The sequence below is a fragment of the Callorhinus ursinus genome, unplaced genomic scaffold, assembly GCF_003265705.2.
Source record: "Callorhinus ursinus isolate GAN/ISIS: 27379988/994484 unplaced genomic scaffold, GSC_fseal_2.0 scaffold1, whole genome shotgun sequence".
NCBI classification, from domain to species: domain Eukaryota; kingdom Metazoa; phylum Chordata; class Mammalia; order Carnivora; family Otariidae; genus Callorhinus; species Callorhinus ursinus.
In genome coordinates, this window is record NW_027397063.1 from 3,576,479 (window position 1) to 3,581,918 (window position 5,440).

General features: G+C 43.1%; 1 long non-coding RNA gene across 1 annotated transcript; it reads right to left on the reverse strand.

Moving 5' to 3' along the window:
* Positions 1-221: 221 nt before the first annotated feature.
* Positions 222-4,637, reverse strand: LOC141372399 (uncharacterized). Its single transcript, XR_012377608.1, has 2 exons — positions 4,510-4,637; positions 222-3,149 (listed from the first exon to the last, which is right to left on the reverse strand). It is a non-coding gene; the product is annotated as an uncharacterized lncRNA (long non-coding RNA).
* Between the last annotated feature and the right edge of the window lie 803 nt (positions 4,638-5,440).

Below are 5,440 nucleotides of genomic sequence, written 5' to 3' on the forward strand. Positions count from 1 at the left end.
CACTGTATTTTTAGGAGCAGGAAAAACATGAAATATCACTGACCTGTCGATATTCGTGTTACAATGTAAGACCCAAGATGACCTTGCCTTCTCCTAAATCAAACTGAATGAAAAATAAGGCCAATAAAACGTTTATCCCGTTGACATGAGACCTCTGAGTTCAGGCCTTCTTAAGTGTGGGGGGCTGGGGGAACGGGAAAAAAATAAAACTCAACTGTATGTTTTCTTCTTGCGGTCCTTTAATATAATTTCAAAATTATCATACTGATCAGAAAGAGAGTAGAGAGTTTGAGAGCTTTATCACCAAGGAAAAACATTTACTAAGCACCTGTTTTGTGCCAAGAAGAGTGAGGAGTTCCATGGTCTCTTGTAATCTATTTGAAAGAGAGAAGATCTAGCCATTAAAAATCAGCACAATTTGCCAGGGGCTGGGGGGAGGAGAGAATGGGGAGTAACTGCTAACGGGCATGGCATTTCTTGTTGGCCAGATGAAATGTTCTTGAATTAGACAGTGGTAATAATAGCACAACCTCCTGCAGATAATAACCACTGAAATGTACATTTTAAAAGGGTATGCAAATATACAGTATGTGAATTATATCTCAATAAAACAAAAAATTTAAATCATAATAATGACACATGATACTATTAACAAAAAGAGTGAAAAAAACATGTCTGGCAGTAGGGTACAGGATAGGTCTTCTTTCAGTCTTGGGTTTGGCTACCGAGTAAAAACTGTAGCAAATTTCCCTGCATTCGTCAAAGCCCTCCCCAGGCTGTTCCTACAGGGCCCAGGCCTCCCCCAATCCCCAGCTTGTCCCGGCTCAACGGATGCCCCTGTCCACTGACTCAGTGGAAGTTCTCTTAAATACTTTGCCCCCAAGATGTGTTTCAAGCGAATGCTGCCTGGCTTACAACGTGATTTGGAAATATGCTGCTGGCTGTGTTTTATGCATTTTATCAAGTGTTTTTAACTTTGTACTAGCTGCAACCATGAAGGGCACAGTTTTAGAAGGTTGAAGTTAAATAATAATTTCACACCAGGAAACATTCAGCTGGGGCCACCTAGCACAAGCTGCCTGGGTGGTCAATATTCTGGAGCCCTGGACGCAGCTTCACATCAGGAGGTTGCTTAGTGGCCACTTGAAGAGTTGGGGGCTAGATAATATAGCAGTTGAGCCCATGGACTCTTGGGAACAAGCCTTCTGATTGGCCATGTAAACTTCTATATGTTAACTAACCCCACTAAGCCTCAGTTTCCTCTTCTGCAAAACAGGGGTGATCATATTTGTAGGTAACCCATGGGTTTTTGAGTAAATGAGTCTACAGTACTTGGAGGCGTGGCTGGCATGCACTCGCCACTTAATAAATGGTGGTTGCTATTAGGATTATTACTACCTGTGCTATTTGCTCTCTGACTGTCCTTAAGGAAGGAAGGTGTTTGCCACATCTAACGTCCTTCAAGGAGGCTGGCAACCTGATTGGGTACATTTTGATTGACATCCCACTTAAATTGTTGCATTCTAAAATAAGACAGGGTGGCTAAGGAGCCTGGGTCCCGGGACATCCTGGGGGAACTTAAGTTGAATTCCCTGATGGAACCAACAAACCAGATTTTTGCATTCTGACAGTTTTCATCATCTTTAGACTTTAAACTGTTTAAGCCCAAGTGCCCATTCCTCACAGGTTCTCAAAGGCCGGTATGGGATCCTCTGTGTCAGAACCATGCGGGGCATACTTGTTTAAAATAGGAAATTCCCAAGCCCCACCTAGAACTACTCCCCCAGAAGGCTCAAGGGAAGAACTTTGCATTTGAAGGAGCTCCTCACAGCTTCTTGGGCATGCTGGAGGGTAAATGAGAGCCACAGCGCTGGACTTGCCTCTGCAGCTCAAGTGCCTACTATCAATGCTAGGCACCCAGCAGGCGCTTAAGTCATCTTTGTTTTAATAAATAGAAAAAAAAAGACAAAATAAAATTAATGAAAAATTTTAAGACTAAGTAAAAATCATGAAAAAATAAATGGATGGATAATGGATGATTGAATGTATGGATGGATGAATGCATGGAAGGATGGATGGATAATGGATGAATGAATAGTTGGATAAATGGATGGATGGACAGATGGATAATGGATGAATGAATAGACGGATGGATGATCGGTGGATGATGGATGCATGGAGGCATGGATGCATGGATGGACAGATGAAGCAGCCACGTGTATCTAGTTTCTTTGCTCCTCTTCATCATGTTGTTCCTGAAGAGGAAACCATTAAGATTTACTGAAAGAATTTTTCTCAGTGTAAAAGCAACATATGACTGGTACTTAACACTTGGAAGACACAGAAAAGCAAAGGAAAAGGCAAACAAAAATCACCACTCAGAGGTTACCACCCTCAACATGTTTGTGTAGTTCCTTCTGGTCTTCTGTATGATGCATATAAACATAGGACTGCTTAACAAAAATATCATCCTATTATACACCCAGTCCTCTTTGAGCCTGCTTTGTTTTAATTTAACAATGCATTATGAATATTTTCTCAACTCAGGAAATTCTTCCTCACCATAATTTTAGATGGCAGCATAGTATTCCATCATAGATATGCTATGATTTATATCCTCCCCCTCCAGTCATTGAATGTTCAAGATCAGTAATTAAAAATGAAATGTACATGTAGATTCTAATTCATGTCTTCAGTGGATATCTGTATTTTTCTGAGTTCCACAATTGATTTCAATCAATAGCCAGGATTGATGGCTACTGCCTACAAAAGTCTACTTCTAGAATGTTCTCAGGAAACTTTTGGAGTTAAAACACAAATAAGGAAAATTTCCATGCCTCAAGAATGACAGCAGACCTGGATTATATAAACTCTGTTGATTCCAGCATGCACAGCATTGTCACAGATGACAAGAGCAAAGCACGAGTACTATTGTCATCATCACAAGAGGACCAATGTGATTCAATGCCGCCAAGGTGGTACCAACTTCATTTTTGATGAACAACCGCTTGGAGAACCACACAGTGATGCTCTGCCAACTGGAATGATTTATTTTTATCATTTCTTTCCCTTTCATTGCTTCAATTAGTTGCCAAGATATGACAGGAGGAGCTTGCTGTCTCTTTGGGGCTTGGATGTAGAAGAAACTCCTATAAATTTAAAGACTCAAAGATTAAAGAAAGCCCAGAGTTTATAAAATTATGTGCAATTTTGTGCTTTTGATTTTTAAACAAACACCTGTACCAATTTCTTCTGAAATATAACAAAGGTGATTTTTAAAAGTTAAGAACTGATTCAAAGGGAATTGGCAACATACCCCTGAAGGCGGGATCCATCTTGGTTGCCCTCATTCCCTGCAGCATCTGTCATGATATAGAGCACACTGAATGGTTGTTAAATGAATTAATGCTTGAGTGAATGAATGAATGAAGGGATGGTCCTCTATTCCATTTTAAGCCATACAATATAGATGGTCTGAACTACTCGGTTTTCCTGCAGATTTGGTGTTAGTCTCTGAAGACCAGCCCACTAATAACTCCCTTATTGCCTAAAAACTCAAAAGATGTAGTGCTTTTGTACAGCTGTCACAATCCTATGCACAGGATCAAAATCCACCAAAATATGTCACCAGCCCCATCTCCCGCCAGGGAGGTGCTCAGTTAGCAAAATGAAAATCTTCAGGATCCCTTACCACGTCTGAGTCAAGGGGCCATCTGCAAGGTCGTACTAATTCATTTGCTACAGAAACTGTGGCTGCCTTTAAACCCAGGGGTAGAAAAAACTTCCTTTATACTCAAATCCCCTCACCTGTGCGGTTCCCAGCCCTGTGGGGTCGGCTGCGGCCACTGGGCCCACTGGTGTTCTTCTCCATCTTCCTTGCACTGAACTGCATGGCCCCAAACAGACCCCAGCCTAACTTACCAGGGACCTCAAAGCAAGCATTCCTCTCTGGTGCTTCTTCACTGAGAAAAACAACAAATGACCGCTCTGGCACCAGGTTTGATCTACACTCTCTTGGGCAGTACATCCCACTGTGGGATCCAGAAAGATCACAGCTCTCCCCTGGGTGGTTCAGAATCCCACTGCACCACACACTCCGTCCCATTCTGCGAGCAAGTCCCCTCCAGTGCGCGTGCATTCCTAGCCCTGACTTTCACTTTCGCTTTTACTACAGCCAAATAATTGTGCAAAGAAAAAAAAATGGTTAATTTCCCCTTTTTTTAATCATACAATTTCCTGTTTCCCACCAAGCTCCAACAAAGCCTCCACAGTTCCCACATTTTTATTTGCACCAAATATACATATACTCTTTTTTTTTCCTTTTTAAGTAAACAGTGTTCAATGCTTCCTTGTTTACCAGTAAGTCCTGAGAGTTGATTGTTGCTGCAGGAAGGGTGAGGGCTGAGGGGGCCCGGTGAGGAGTTGAAGGAACATTAGAGGGGCGAGCTTCGATGTGTTCTAAGACGGGCTTCCACACTGAGGTTGTGCGGTGGAAACAAGAAACGGTACCTGCTTGAGCCCCGAAACACACGCAGCCTGCAGGAGAGCATCTCTCAGGGACTGTTGTTTTGGTCAGCCTCACGATACTGTGATTCTTGCTTGCTGCGTGAGCACCGACACTGAAGTTTGAACAGAGAAAGCTCTAGAAAGAAATTGATTCTGAGGCCAGAGGCTGCAACTGCAATATGAGGAGATGGCTCCCCCCAGTGTCAGGATGATTCTTCGGAAACCAGACCCAGGCTAAGCCATAGCAGTGACCTTGAATGCTGAGTTGGTGACCGCTTCAAGGTGGCTGACCCACAGGCATGGAGGAGAAGGGGACGGAAGAGGCCGGTGCCCAGCATGGGGGGCCGGTTCCCCCAGAGCCAGTCCTCCCTCTGTCGCCTTCAGATCCTGGCAGTCAAGGCTGCAGATCCCCCAAAACAGCTTTCTCCAAAGATTCAAAAAAGCCACCAAGCCTTTTTTTTTTTTTAATGTGTTTTATTTCCTCTTTTCCTCTGTAGCAGATGCACCAAACCCTAAAGATAAACAGTTAAAGTCATATGGTCACAGTACCTGGAATCCCATTGTCTATTTTCCTCAACATCTTTTCTTGTTCGGAGCCTGATCTTTTCCAGCCCAGGGGCCTCCTGCTGAATGCCAGGACCTCCCTAAAACCCCCTTCAATGGGGAAATGCCATAGACCTGTGTAGAAAGCTGCCAAAGTCATTTTCCTGTTCTTAGGTTTAAATGGAAAGCTAGGCTACCTATGAAGTTCGAAAGAGGGGCTGCCAGCCTGTGGCCCTGAGAAAGTAAGTGGCTCTGGTCTGCTACAAGGGATCCGTGCACAGTTCTCAAAATAAATTTACAGGAGAAGAGAACAGAAGGAAAGAGAAAACTGATGCAGAATTCAGTCCAAGATAAATATTGCAAGACTTCCCAATATTTGGGAATAATGCAA